Source organism: Sarcophilus harrisii, chromosome 6 (genome assembly GCF_902635505.1).
Source record: "Sarcophilus harrisii chromosome 6, mSarHar1.11, whole genome shotgun sequence".
In the NCBI taxonomy this organism is placed as follows: Eukaryota; Metazoa; Chordata; class Mammalia; order Dasyuromorphia; family Dasyuridae; genus Sarcophilus; species Sarcophilus harrisii.
Window position 1 is genome coordinate 64104377 of NC_045431.1, and position 15419 is coordinate 64119795.

General features: G+C 32.5%; 1 protein-coding gene across 3 annotated transcripts in view; it reads left to right on the forward strand.

Annotated features, from left to right (window-relative positions):
• Positions 1–15419, forward strand: part of NAA15 (N-alpha-acetyltransferase 15, NatA auxiliary subunit) — an 82173-nt gene that overhangs the window by 16413 nt on the left and 50341 nt on the right. The gene's annotated exons all lie outside the window — the stretch shown is intronic.

The window sequence follows — 15419 nt, forward strand, 5'->3', positions numbered from 1 at the left end:
GTTGTACCTAGGGAAGTACTTTTCTTATTTCTTTAGTCTTTTTGTAGTATAGATGTAGTAAGGTTATTGTTTGATCAAAGTTTAGTTTAGTACAAAGTTATAATTTAGTAAATTTGTGGACCTGGTTTCTAGTTGCTTTTCATAATGGTTGAACAATTCAGCTTCACCTCTAGTGTAGGTTTTGTTTTGTTTTTGTTTTTGCTGAGGCAATTGGGATTAAGTGACTTGCCCAGGGTCACTCAGCTAGTATCTGAGATCACATTTGAACTCAGGTCCTCCTGACTTCAGGGCTGGTGCTCTATCCACTGTGCCATCTAGCTGCCCCTGTTTTTTTTTTTTTTTTTTTTTTTTTTAAGGATGAATCTTTATCTTGTAAAAAGCATTTTCTGCATCTATTGATATAATCATATGATTTTTTTTTCTTGACATCTTTTCTAATGTTTGAACCAGCCCTGGATTCCTGGTGTAGATTGAATTTGGTCATACATTATTGTCTCTTGCTAATATTTTATTTAAGTGTGTTTTTATCAATAATCATTTGAAATGTTGATCTGTAGTTAACTTTGTTTTGATTTCCCTGGTTTAGATACCAAAATCATTTGTAACATACAGATAACTTGTTAGGGCTCCATTTCTGTTTCTAAAAAGCTTTTGTTATATTGCAGTTAATTCTGCTTTTAAAATTTACTAACTAGTAAATTCATCCCGTCTTGTCTCCTCCCCTCTCAGAGACTGCTTTGTGAACTCATTTATGATTTCATTTATTTTTTCTTAGATTTAAGTCCTCTGTATATTCTGTTTACCTGAATATTTTATGTTTTTATAAATATTCATTCACCTAATTTATATTATCATTTTTATTGTAATATAATTGGACAAAATAGTTTATCATTTCCCTTATTCTTCATTTGTTTGTCTTTTTCATATTTGGTAGTGACCAGTTTTTGTTTTATTATTTGCTACCTTCCTCTCCCATAACCCCTTATTTTATCCATTAATTCAGTATTATTTTTGTTTCCAATTTTGTTCAAATGTTCGTTGACATATCAAGATATTTGTTTTTGTTGTTTAATTTGTATTTATTAATCTATTGGTTTTTAAATTGTTTTAGTGGCATCTCCATTTCTTTGATCTGTTCTTTTATTGACAAAAATGTTTAAAGATAAATATTTTCTCTTAAGCTGCATCTCCAATATGTTGTCTCATTGTTGTCATTATCTTTAATGAAATTTTTTTTTTTTGTGATTTGTTCTTGAATTTACCTTTTTATTTTTAGGATTAAGTTATTTAGCCTCTGATTAATTTAATCTTCAGTGACCCTTTATGGAATACAATTTTCATTGCATTTTGATTCATAAAATACATGCTTAATATTTCTGCTTTTCTGCATTTGTGAGGTTTTTTTATGTTTTAACACATCAATTTTTGTAAGTTGTCATGCACAATTGAGAAATGTGTATTTCTTTTTTGTTTTCATTCTGTAATAATCACGTCTCATATATAACTTTTCTAAAATACCAGATTTTTTTTTAAAAAAAGATTTATCTAAGTCTGAGATTATTGAAATTCCTAACCTTAGTTTTACCATCTATTTCTTGCTCAACTTTATGTTTTATGTTGAAATTTATTGTCTGTAGCACTTTTCAGGAAAATATATTTTTCCCATTTATCTTTTTTAATTAAGTATTTTTGCAGTTACCTTGTCTGAAATCTTGCTACCCTTGCCTTTTTTTTTTTAACTTCAGCTAAAGTAAAATAGAGTTTGCTCCAGCTCCTATTTCAACATCTTAATGCTTCAAGTATGTTTCTTGTAAATAATATATTGGATTCTGTTTTCTAATCCATTCTGCTATCATCTAATTTTTGGAGTGAATATTTTTTATTCATTCAGCATAAATCTTGACTCTTCCTACCATCCCAACCCTTCCTCGCCCCAAATTGAGAGTAAAAGAACAAAATCCTTGTTAAAAACATATATTTTCAATCAAAACAAATTTTCCCATTGTCCATGTTCAAAAAATGTCTTATTTTGTATTTTTGAATCCTTCACTTATCCTATCAGAACGGTGATAGCTTCTTTCATTATTAGTCATTTGGAATGTTGTTTATTCATAACACTAATCAAAGTTTTTAAGTCTTTCAGATTTGTTTGTTTTGATCATGTTGTTCTCAGTTACTCTCTTGGTTCTCCTCACTTGACTCTTTTATCAGTTTATACTGGCCTTCCTAGGTTTCTCCAAAGCCGCCACTTTCAATATTGCTTTTAGCACAGTAGTAATCTACCACATTTATGTGCTGTAACTTGTTCAGTTATTTCAGTTTATGGACATTCCCCCAAATTTCCATTTCTTTTGCCATATAACAAAAAAGTTAGATTTTTTGTAAACTTAGGAATAATTCCTCCTCTAATATACACTCCTCCTTTCCCCTTTTCTTCTCTTTTCCTTTTTCACTCTGATTTCAACATTGGGTTGAGTGCAGTGTATTTCACCCAGTGTACCCAACTTTGCGTTTATATTTTCCTCCTTTGACTAGTTCCAATGAAAGCGAGATTCAAGTGTCAGCAAGTGTCCCGACCCTGGGGCCCCCTTCCCTCATTTGTGTATAGATCTTTGGGTGTACTCAGATTATAGACATAATTTTCCCTAACCTCCCCCTAGCTCTTATCCTTCCCCTGCAAATGTATTCCTCTTTCCATTTGTCATATCATCAAGACATAATAGAGCTACTTCCAGGCCTTGCCGAGGCCTGTCATGACCCACATTGATGATAGGGTTCAGAGGGACACAAGTTAAAAGGGACACATCTCTCCCTATTAGAATGTAAGTAGTTTATCTCTGTTTAGTTCGTTATCATTTTTCATTGATGCTTATCTTTTAATGCCTCTTTTAAACTTCAGAATTTCTACACATTTTTGTGTAAAATTATTAGTAATATTCGGAAGTCACCTATTTCATAAAACATCCATTTCCCCCCTTGTATGATTATGTTCTCTTTTACTGGTTGTTATTCTTGGTAATAAAAGCTGTATCCTTTACCTTTTGTAATATTTTATTCCAAGTTTTTTTGCTTCTTTAGAGTGGGGTTGCTGGATTATGTATGTTCTTGCCTGTGGCTCCTTGATACCTAAATTCTTTGTTTCTGACTACTTGCATTGTTTTTTCTTTTGACCTGGAATTTCTGAATTTTGGTTATGTACCTGAAATATGCCTGAAACTTTTCATTTTGGAGTTTCTTTCAGGAGGTAAATGGGGGATTCTTTCTATTTTCAATTTGCTTTTTGATTCTAAGGTCATGAGCAGTTTCTATTCCTTGAAATAGAAAATCTAGGAGTTGGGTTTTTTCTTTATGGTTATGATATCCAGGCTGTCTAATGATTTTTACATTTCTTTTTTTCCTTGATCTACTTTCTAGATCAGTTTTTTGTTGTTGTTGTTGTTGCTAATAGCAAAATAATTTATAGTTCTTTTTTTTCCCCCCAGTTTTTTTGACTTTGTTTCATTATTTCTTGTCTCGTGAAGTAATTGGCTTCTTTTTGGCCCATGAAAACCTCCAGAGAATTTGTTAATTGGGGATGGTTTTGAACCTCTTATTCAATTATTATTTATTATGTTATTATTATTCAGTTTTTTTCTTTCATATTTCTCATTTCATTTCCAATATTTTTTCTAGCAGTTTTACTTTGTTAATTAAAAAAAATTAATGCTCAAAAAGAAAAGAAACTTCATATATTCTAGGAATTTTAGTTGAATTTGTACCTGAGTTATATTTTGTTTTAAGGTTTTGCTTATAGATTTATTTTTTTCTATTGATTGATTGATTATTTATTTATTTATTTTTTGCTGAGGCAATTGGAGTTAAGTGAGTTGCCCAGGGTCACACAGCCAGGAAGTGTTAAGATTATAGATGTTTTGGAATCATTCTCTTCTTTTGGGGTTTGTGTGGTGAATATTCCCGTCACCATAATAGTTTCTTGTGGTGGGATTCTTTTTGTTTTTTTCTCAGTCTACTTTGTGATTTCATGCTTTATGTTAGACTTGGACTCTATGCATATCTTGAGGAAGTGTCTCAGCTGATTCCTTTTACTGGCATTTCTTGAAGTATTATATTATTGTAGGATCTCAGGAGCAATTCAGTCTGGAGACCTACTAGCTTTCAGTGCTCTCAAGTGGTCTAATCCACGGCAAAATCTAAGTGCTTCCTCCTAGTCTGAGCTCTGGAAGCTCCTGACCTCTGGATTTGGGTCTAATCAGTAGTAGACTGTTGCTGGAGTACTTTTCAACTAGTTGGAAAATCTGTTGATTGAGAGTGACAAAATGTCAAGATTCTTTTTAATCTGGGAATCTTTGTTATTCCTTTACAAACTTCAGGTTAGACTAGAAGCTGCAACTCAGATACTGGCATCTGAACTGGGATCTACTGCCCAAAACATTCCACTGCTCTCTACTTGAGAACATCAGCTTGGTCTGCAGTTCCTTTTTTCATTCAGCTTTTGATTTATGATCTGAAACTGAGTTGTGGATGACAAAGTTGACAGCACTGTTCCTTTTGTGGTGTCTAGTCTTGAGTCTTGGGGTAGTCTGTTTTTAGGTCTAGGCCTTTTTGCCCTAAGGGCTAAGGGTGCTCCCTTTGAGCATGTTCCTGCACCATTTCATGCTCCTCCACCATTCTATAGCCCTTTCTGTTTCCTGATGTTGACCTGTTAGGCTTTAGTCTAATACATACATAGATACATATATACATACATACAAACGTATCTACATCCATCCATCCATCCATATGTTTATTTAAGTAGCTTTTTATTTTTCAAAATACATGCAAAGATAGTTTTCAAAAAACTATCCTTGCAAAACTTTGTCTTCCAAATTTTTCTCTAGTCATCCTCACATCCTCCCTCCCCTAAATAGCAGGTAATTCAATGTAGATTGAACATGTGCAGTTCTAAACCTATTTCCACATTTATCATGCTGTATAAGAAAAATTAGATTGGGGGGGGGGTGAGAAAAAAAAAAACAAGTTTTTCTGATATATATTTTAGGTCTCTTTTGGCAGGGACTTTATTGTATTGCCTTTTCTTTATGCTGCCTCTTTATTTTGAATCTTAGGCCTTTATAAGAAATTTGCCATAGAGATATTTTCCCCTAGAAAGTAGTATCTAGAGATACTAGAAAGACTAGAACTTAAGAAAACTTCCATTGAATATGCGTGCACTTTACTTGACACACTGCACCTTTTTTTAATCCATAAGGTCATTTAGTAAAAAATTATTAAGTACTTGCGTTTTGCTAGGAACTGGGAAATTGAGTACAAAAAGAGGCAAAAGACAATTCCTGCCCTCAACAGTTTAATGGAGAAGACATCACACAAATAAACAATTATGCACAAACAAGCTATGTACAGTTTAAATAAGAAATAATTGAGAGAGAGGAGGTACAAGAATCGAGAAGTATTGGGAAAAACTTCTTTAGAAGATAGGACTTTAGTTGGGATTTAAAAAGAAGCCAGGAGGTCTAGAGATAAGGAAGGAAAGCATTCTTTGCATGGAATATAGCTAGAAAAAATATCCAGAGTCAAGGGTTGGAGTATCTTGTTTGAGGAACAGCAGAGAGGCCAGTGTCACTGGATCCAAGAGTATATCTTGGAGTAGGGAAAGGTATAAGAAGGTTAGAATGGGGAAGAGAAGGAAGCTGATAACAAAGGGCTTTGAATGCCAAGCGTTTTGTAATTGATCCTGGAGATAATAGGGAGCCACTACAGTTTATTGAATAGACTCAATGGTAACTTGGTGGGAGAAGGGCTTTAGAAGAATCACTGTGCTGGTTGAATGAAGAATGGATTGCACTGGGGAGAGACTTGAAGCAGGCAGACCTATCAGAAACTATTGCAGTGTAATCAAGGTGTGAGGTGATAAACAATGTCAGGTGAGAGAAGGGTATGTGTTTGAGAAATGTAGCAAAAGTGAAATCCACAGGCCTTGGCAACAACTTGGTGGTGGGTAAGAGATAATGAAGAGTCCAGGGTGGCTTCTAGATTGTGAGCCTGAGGGACTGCAGAGGATGGTGTTGCCCTTTAAAATAACAAGGAAGATATAGGGGAAGACTTTGGGGGAAGTCTAGTTTTTGGACATATTGAGTTTAACATGTCTACTGGACTTTGAGTTTGAGATATCTGAAAGCCAGTTGGAGATTGTGAAATTGGAGGTCTGTAAGAGGTGACTTGAGAATCATCAGCATTGAGAAGGAAATTAAATCCATGGGAGCTGATGAGATCACCAAATGAATTAGTAGAGAGGAAGGGAGAATAGGTCCAGGATAGAACTCTTGGACACAGAAAATGTGATCTGAAAGCAGATACAGCATAGGAGATGGAGAAGACAAAATAAGAGGTAGTAAGATGGAAATTTTTATTTCAAAATAAAATTGATATATGTTTGTATTTGAAGTAGGGTTGCTAATAGGTTGGAGAAAGAAAATATTATCAAGTGTATTTTCTTGTAATCATTTGTTTAGGAATCCTGTTTTGCATACCTTTTGCCACACATTTGTCACCAGTGGAATTTTTGCATATGAATCATATCTATCTGTAGAACTATACCTTTTGATTTTCTACTTGGCAGTCTTTGGTAAGCTTCTCACTCACCTTTTGGATGTATTTGCCTTGGCCAATGTGGAAATTGTCATTCAATTTCAGTGATGTTTGAATCTTTGTTACCTCGCTTAGAATTTTCTTAGCAAAGATACAGAAGTGTTTGCCATTTCCTTCTACAGCTCACTTACTGTTGAGGAAAATGAGGCAAGGGTTAAGTAACTCGAGCCAGAGTCAAGTACAGCTACTAAGTTAATGATACTGGATTTGAATTTGTGAAGATGTAGGTCTCTTTCTCTATCCCGTTATACCTGCTACCTAGTTGTTCCATTGTTAAGAATATAAACTTTTAAATATATATTCAGCTCTTGATGAGGGCCATATAGTCATCTTGCTGCTTTCAGTAAGTAATCCCTTATGATTTGGTCAAGAGCATCTTACACCTGTGTTTTTTTCTTGTTAAGTAGCGGAATATTTTGTTTGCTTTGGGTTGTTCTCTATTGGAATCTGAGCATCTGGATGGAAGACGCTCATAAATAGGTAGGCAATAGTTCAATGAAGTCAATGTCATTATTGGCTTCATTAGATTTCAAAACCAGAATTTCATACAGTGCCCACATGTCTTCATTACTTCTGGAAGTTCTGCAATTCTGACTATAGTCCCAAATATGTTTCACCTATATTTTGCAAGTCTCAAGAAAATATCATGTAATGTAAAAAGTTCCCATGTTACAGTATAGCTTTTGTTGAGTGGTAGTTTCATGAGCTTCAACAGTGCAACTGAAAGTACTGAGATCCTTATTTTATTGTCTTTTCCCAAGTGATGGAATGCATTGAAAAAGTATTTATTTCCAGTGTTTTCCTGCCAACAAAAATTTCAGGCCAAAATTGTCTGGTTTCTTTGACATATACTGAATATGTTTATATTATGTTTTGCAAGGCATCAATTGCTCATCAACCATTATATGCACATCAGGTATAAAGTGCCTTCTGACAAATTTCAGTAAAAGACTTCCACAATGAAGAGGCAAAACAAAATTTATCCTATCTTGATTTTACTTGCCTACATTTTTCATGTCAAAGCAAAAATACCTAATTACTCCTAGGAATTGACAATGTGGTGTAATTTTATTGAAATAAAGGATATGCCTTAGGAACTATTTCATATGCTTTTTATAGATTTCTTTTACTGATGATGTGACAGAAAGACCAACGAACTTAAAAAAAAAGTCTAATATAACAAACTTGTTAACACTCATTGGCCTTTATATATTCCTAAATATTTATAAATATTGACTCACTAATGAGGTAGGGCTTAATTGAAATAGAGTAACATTTAGCTATTATAAGTGACTTTACACTCTCATTGCCAAAAAGAACCATTTTTACTTTTCAGACATTGTGGCTCTTCATCTCTTTTGTCATAAACTTGGGTTTGAAAACCCTCTTGCTAATGACTTTTAGATTGTCTGCTGTATGAGAAACTTTACTGATGGACTCATCGTTGCTGGAATCAAATGAGCTCCGTTTCACACATTGCAGTCATAACATTTACATCATTAAGTTCAATGTCTGAAAATTTACCATTCAGTGACTCAGATGGGATATTTCTTTATTCTAAAATGTGTTCATTGAAGAATCTCTTGGACTTTGCTTGCATCAGTTGAGGAGCAAGCAAACCTATATTATTTTGATATCCTAACTATAAATTCTGAAAATATGAATAACTAGAGAAAAATACATGCAATGATAAAATTTTATTTTACTATGTTTTGTAACTGTTTGACAAATTCTATTGTTTCTTCCAATGGAAAAGAATAATAATTGGCAAAGAAACAACCCAATACAAATGAATGTAGGATATTTTTTTTTTTTTTAACAATAAAGTATAAAATGTTTAAATATTTGCTTTCTTTGATATATGGTCAAACTATGCCCTCATGTGCTCCATTTATTTATTCATGTGCTTGTTTTATTTTTTGAAAAACCTTTGCAATGCTAAGGACTGTTGATAACGAAATGCAGAACAAGTCATGAAATAGAAATACTTGTCTTTTTGAGTTTTGGGTGTCTTAAAAATGTATCAATTGATGCATCTGATTCTTTTAGTATTAATTGCTTCTCTTTAAATTTTAGGGTTATTCATTTTGTTCATAAATTTTTTTCATCTTGCAAAATTTTGAAATTATCCATTTTACCTTTCATGATTACTTTTGACCTTTGTATGTATAGTTAAGATTTTTTATCTTCTTATAATTATATAGTATATCTCCTTTGATTCCTTTCTATTTTTAAAAAATGTATAAACATAAGATATTACACATATCTGTGTATATATTTAAATGTGTATTTATATATCTGTACAAATATATGTATATATCTGTACAAATATATATGTGTGTGTTGTACACATTTGGAATTATTGTTGCATTATATATAAAGTCAATTTTCTTTTCAGTTTATTCACAATTTTTTTTTTGATAAAATAAAGAATATTTATTCCAATTGTTGATGCCCTTTGGTTTATTCAGATGAAGGTACCCAGTAAGGCACAGTGGAAAGATTAATATTATCAAGAGACTCTCTAGGCCTAATTTCTAATCCTGCAATTGTTGTCCATGTGATTTTGGACAAGGTACTGTCATTTTCTACTATGAATAGATCTTGGGATAGAACAGAACTTGATAAATCCTTAAGTGTTTAATTATTTCACCTCATTGCATTTAGGGTTAGGATCAGGGTTAGAAGGAGAAGTCATTTTTGTGCCTTGGTTGGGGAGTCGGAGAAAAATAAATAAGCAAATGTCAACTTTGATAGGAATAGTTATGACACCATTGGGGTGAAGTGAGTTACTTGCCTCTCTAGTCCCAGTCCAGCTCTTTTAGGGATCCTGATCTGCTAAGATTTTCTGTTGGAGGTGGATTGTTGGGCATGATTAGTAAAGAGGACTCCAAGAAACCAAAGAGCAGAATTTCTTTTTATTCATATTAAAATACAAAGTTTTTCTTTGCTTGTTTAGATGTAAAACCATTTTATATCATTCATTGTTGGCATTTCAGATTGGGATGAGGACAGTTATTAAAATAAAATCTTGAAGATTTAAAGATCATTTCCTAAATTTTGGGAGATGTAAAGTATATTCATTTGTTTCTTAATTGAATAGTTTTTTGAGTTCCTTTCCAACTTTGAATTTCTGTGATGTCTCACTTGCCATCCACAGTCATTTCTCATAAAGTCAGATTTTAGTAGCCTCGTTCTGACTCTTATTTCAGTTCAGCAGGCATTTACTTAATGCATGCCATGTGAAAGGCACTGTGCCATGGTTAGTAGTAACTCACATTTATACATATCTTTCTCTATTGATGAATTCCAATGTCACATAGTTGTTTGGAGGTGATTCTTGGTTCTTAAAAAGTTGTGTTAATGGACAAAAGTTCTTGTAGAACATACTACCAGAGAGGCTTTTTGAGTCTGTATCCAGGGATGGGCTCTGCTGTCAGAGAACCAGTCAAGGTAAGTTTAGAGAAACTTACCACCTAAAGGTTGATCACCAAATGATGCATTTTTTCTTTCCATCATAGAAACTCATGGAAATTGTCAGCTGAGGCAAAGAAGGAGACCTCACATGGACAAAATTATGGATCATTGAAGTACATTGAAGTATGTTAAATAGCTTCCCTCACAACAACCTGTGAGGTCATGCAAGTATTGTGATTCCCAATTTAAAGATGAGGAATCAGCTTATAAAGATAAAAATGAAATTAGCCCTGTCTTCAGAATCTTACAGCTTAGTAGTAGAATAAGATACTGTATATATAAGTAATTATAATGCAAGTTTCAGAGCCACCAGTTTTTTAGGATTAAGTTATATGACCTTCAATTACTTTTTAATCCTTTCTTCAGTGGTCTTTTATTGCCCTGTGGTCAATAAAAGATGTCATTTGATATTTCTATTTTGTGTATGGGTGTGTGTGTGTGTGTAAACTTTTTATGGCCCTAATATATGTCTGTTTGTCTCTATTTTTCTCTCTTACTCTTTTTGCTAAGGTGCCATACAGTACTGAGAAATATGTATGGCCCTTTGCATTTCTGTTCAGTAATTGTCAGAGATATAGTCTAACTTTTAAAAAATACTATTCATGCTAAATATTTAGGTGATAAATCATTTGAGGAATATGTTAAATATGTATATTAATTTGTTGTATATGGTGTTTTTAAACTTAATATAATTTTACTTTTTTAAATCAAATCTATTTTTACTATTTCCTCATCTGGGGTTGCGCTTTTTTTTTTTCCCCTTTTTTTATTAGTTCAGCTGAAGCATTTATAGATTTTGTTTTATACCCTTAGTTTAATTTTGTTTGAATATTTATGTTAAGTGTGTTACTCTATAAACAACATATTGCACAGGCATAACTTGGAGATATTGTGGATTTGAATTGCAAACCACCACAGTTAAAAAAAATATTACAATAAAAGAGTAAAATGAATTTTTTGGTTTTGGTTTCTGTTACATGTAAATGTTATACTTACACTACATTGTAGTCTGTTAAGTGTGCAATAATACTATGTCTAAAAAGTATACATCTTAAAAAAATTTTTTTTATTGCTAAAATATGCTTATAAACACCTGAATCTTTAGCAAATCATAATCTTTTTTGCTAGTCAATGGTCTTGCCTTGATGTTGATGTGTGCTGACTTATCCAGGCAGAAGAGTAGTAGCTGAAGTAGTTGGGGTGACTATAGCAATTTCTTAAAATAAGACCACTATGAAGTTTGCTGCATGGATTGATACTTTCTTGAAAGATTTCTCTGTAGTGTGTGATGCTGTTTGATAGCATTTTACCCACATTAGAACATCTTTCAAAATTGGAAGTATTTTTTCAAACCCTATTGCTGCTTTATCCACAAAGTTTATATAATATTCTTTCAATATTGTTGAGTCTCAGGGAATGGGGAGGACCAAGAAGAAGAGAAAGAGATAGAGAAATATCCAAATGGTGGAAATATCCAAATGTTCTATTTCAGAACATATGACATTTTTTGATTAAATTTACCATCTTATATGGGTACAAGTCTTAATACCCCAAAACAATTTAATATCAAGGGTCATTTATCACAGATCTCTATAATAGGTATAATAATAATGAAAAAGTTTGAAATATTGTTGGAATTACCAAAACGTGGCACAAAAACATGATGTGAACACATGCTGTTGGAAAAATCATCCTGATAGACTTACTTGATTCAGGATTACCAGAAACTTTCAGTTTATAAAAATGCAATATCTGCAAGTGTAATGAAGTAAAGCATAATAAAACGATATATGCTATACTCTGCTTTCTGATCCATTTAACCTCTTTCATTTTGTGAGAAAATTCATTCCATTCATTTTAATAGTTAATAGTATTTTATCCTACATCCCATACTTTCTCAAAGTGTGGTTTTTTTTTGTTTTGTTTTGTTTTGTTTTGTTTTTTTTGGCCTCTGTTAAGAGAAGAGTGTACTTAGAAACTAAACTGTGCTTGATGCAATCTGCTTCTACTCTACTTCTCTTTTCTCTTACTCAGATTATAACCATAGTTTCTAATTCCCCTTTTCTTTACTTTTTCACTCCCCCATCTTGCTCATTACCATTATTTTCTGCACTCCACCCTGTCTTATTACTCCCTTTCCACTCACCTTATTTCCTTCTACTTTGTTTAGTGGAATCTATTTTTACATCAATCTGCATGTATTTGTTTTCTATCTTGTTTGACTATTTCATATTAAAGTGAGGTTTAAGTGATACCCATTCTCCCTAACTTTTTTCTATAGACTTCTTAGGTACTCTGATTAGAGTACTCTGAGATAAGTTCTTCCTTCACTTTTTCCTTTTCTTCATTTTACTCTTCCTGATTATTCCCCTCTTTAAACCCCCAGAAGAAAAACAATTCACTTTCAGATTCAGTTTTTCTTAGCTCACTCTTAACTTTTGAAGACATTAAAATACTGAAAGGATAGTTGGTTTTTTATTCTCCTATTAGAATATTGGCTCTTCATCATCATACAGTCACTTCAAATAATTTTGCCTTTATAGATTTCTCTTGACTCTTGTTTAAAACAAACAAACAAAAAGGGCCAACATTTCAGGAATGCTTGAAAATTGTCTGTTCAATTAAAGGTCATCTCTTCCTCCCTCCTTCCCACCCCCTTCACCACCACCTCTTCTTCTCCCCCCCCCCCCCCCCCCCCCCCCCCCCCCCCTCCCCCCCCCCCCCCCCCCGGGTCATTCTTGGTTGTAAGTTTATATCTTTTGCTATTTGAACTATAGCATTTCAGTAGCTACACTCATTTATAATAGAAGCTATGATTCAGTACTTGCACTCTTTCCATCTATTACTTGCACTCGTTCCAGCTATTTATTGTATTTTTTTTCCCTCATTGATATGAAAGGTTTGGCTATAGCATTCCTAGAAGTTTTCTTTTTAGATGATACTCATTAGATTCTCTTCTTCATTTTGCCCTTTTTTTTTTTAGAAATCTGGGCAATTTTCATTCATGATTTGTAACATGGTCAGATTTGTGCTTTAGGAAAATTACCTTGGCAGGTCTGTGGAGGATAGTTTGGAGTGGGAAGAGACTAGAGAAAATGTGATTTCTAACAGCACTTGTAACAGTATTTTATTCCACAGAAGTTTTTCAAAAATGTTGGTGTTCATTGGAATTTTCTAACATAACTTCATCCTGGCATATAATTCCAGATGATGTTAATTTTTTGCATATAGCTCCTAATTTATCTTTGCTCCTTTTCTTGGAAGTGAGCAGAAGTTTTAAGCAAGATTTTTTATATTGTCATGACATAAGTATGAGCAATTAATATCTATTTAAATCTTCTGAGAAACCACCTAGCAGTCAGGTCAGAGAAAGAACTATTAATTTTCTTGCTTTTTGATGTATCATTGAATTTTTTACACCTATGCACATTGATGAATAGCTCAACTTTATCTTTGCCATCCATCAATAAGTTTATTCCTTCCCTCAGCTTATACATATTGGATGAGTAATACGAACATTTCAGGATACAATGAATAAAAAAGGTTGCATGGGAAACTGAATTGTTATTTATAATTTTAAAAGTATATTCATCACAATACTAAATTGACTTGTGTTTGCTCTTTATGAACTTTGTATTGTTTTTATTAATTATTGTAAAACACGATGTTGGTAAAAATCAACAAATATCACATTTTCATATGAAGAATAGGGAAAAAATGGAATTATGTACAAAACTATGAATCTTTTTACAAATAACTGAATTTTTTAGTGGGTATAACAAATTTAACATATTAGTTCTAAAACTCCTTGTTTGTTTCTTCCCTGGCTCTTCACATCTTTCATCTCTGTATTTTAAACCTTTTTTCAAATTTCAAAAAAAATGTTTTAAAAATGGTCTCCTTTCCCTTCCTCTTTCCTTCCTTTGCTTCCCACTTTCTTCTTTATAATCAACAGTTGCATTTAAATAAAATAAATTAATACATTTGCTCTCTGAAAATGTCTCATTCTACAATTCTAGCCCAATCACCTCAATCAAAAGATGAGAAGTATGATTTTGTTGTCTTTGGTTATCATGTTGATCAGAGTACTTGAATGGTTCAAAATTGTTTTTTCTAACAACTGTGTAGTCATTGTATAAATTGTTATAGTTCTACTAATTTCTTTTTCTATAACTTCATATAAATCTTTACTTGATTCTCTGAATCCATTGCCTTTTCTCATTTTTTGTTGCAAAATCCCATTACATTCAAATATGATATGTTCAGCCATTACTAGTTCTTTGTTACAACAATAAAGTACTGCAATAAATATTTTTGTACATCTGAGTTACAGTAACATTATTACAGCCAGATCTTTTTAGTTCGAAGATACATCCTCCTCAAACCCTAGTTCCTGATGTCCTTCAGTCACATTTACAAAATTTCTTGGCCTTTATTTAACTCTCTATATTTCCTTTTTCAAAAATGTAAATTTCTTCCGGGCACATTTCCAACAATTAGCATTTTCCGATTTTGTTGTCTTTTTCAATATGATAAATGTGAAGTGAAGCCTTAGAAGATTTTGAGAATTAGTTGTTTGCATTTTGGCATTTATAGAGAATGACTCTTGTTCTTTTAAATTTTTGAATCAGTTCTTTAGAAATTTTAGGTACCATATATTTATCAGAAGAATTTACTTCAAAGATTTATTTTTCTTCTTGAATAATTGTTTGTTTTTTAGTTCAAACTGAATGGATTTTTCTAACGTAAAAACTTAAATTTTATGTATTCAAATTTATCTATTTTTTCCCTTTGGTCATCTTTATCTTTTCTTTTTAGTCGAGAACTATTTGCTATTTATCTCGTAGAAGGCATCTCCTCCTTTGTTCCTCTAATTTATAATACTACCTTTTATATGAAAGGCGTATATCTATTTGAAATTTGTCATTGTACAGTGTTATGACAGCTTTCCAGTTTTCCCAGCAGTTTTTAAATAATAAATCCTTAACACAGTAATTAAGGTCCTTAGGTTTATTGAATACTCCATTACTTTGTTTCTGTATATCTTTTATCACTCTGTTCCACTGATAAACTTTTCTCCTTCTCAATCAGTACCGAGTAGTTTGATAATGACTACTTAGTAATATGGTTTGATTTTTCTGGTACTGCTAGACCTTTTTTTTTTTTCGCGCCCCCCCCCCCTTTTTTTTTTTTTCTTCCTGATTTCTCTTGAGATTCTTGAAATTTTTCAACTGCCAAATGTTAGTTTTTTTCTATTTCCATAAAGTAGCCATTTGGTGGTTTGGCATGACACTGAA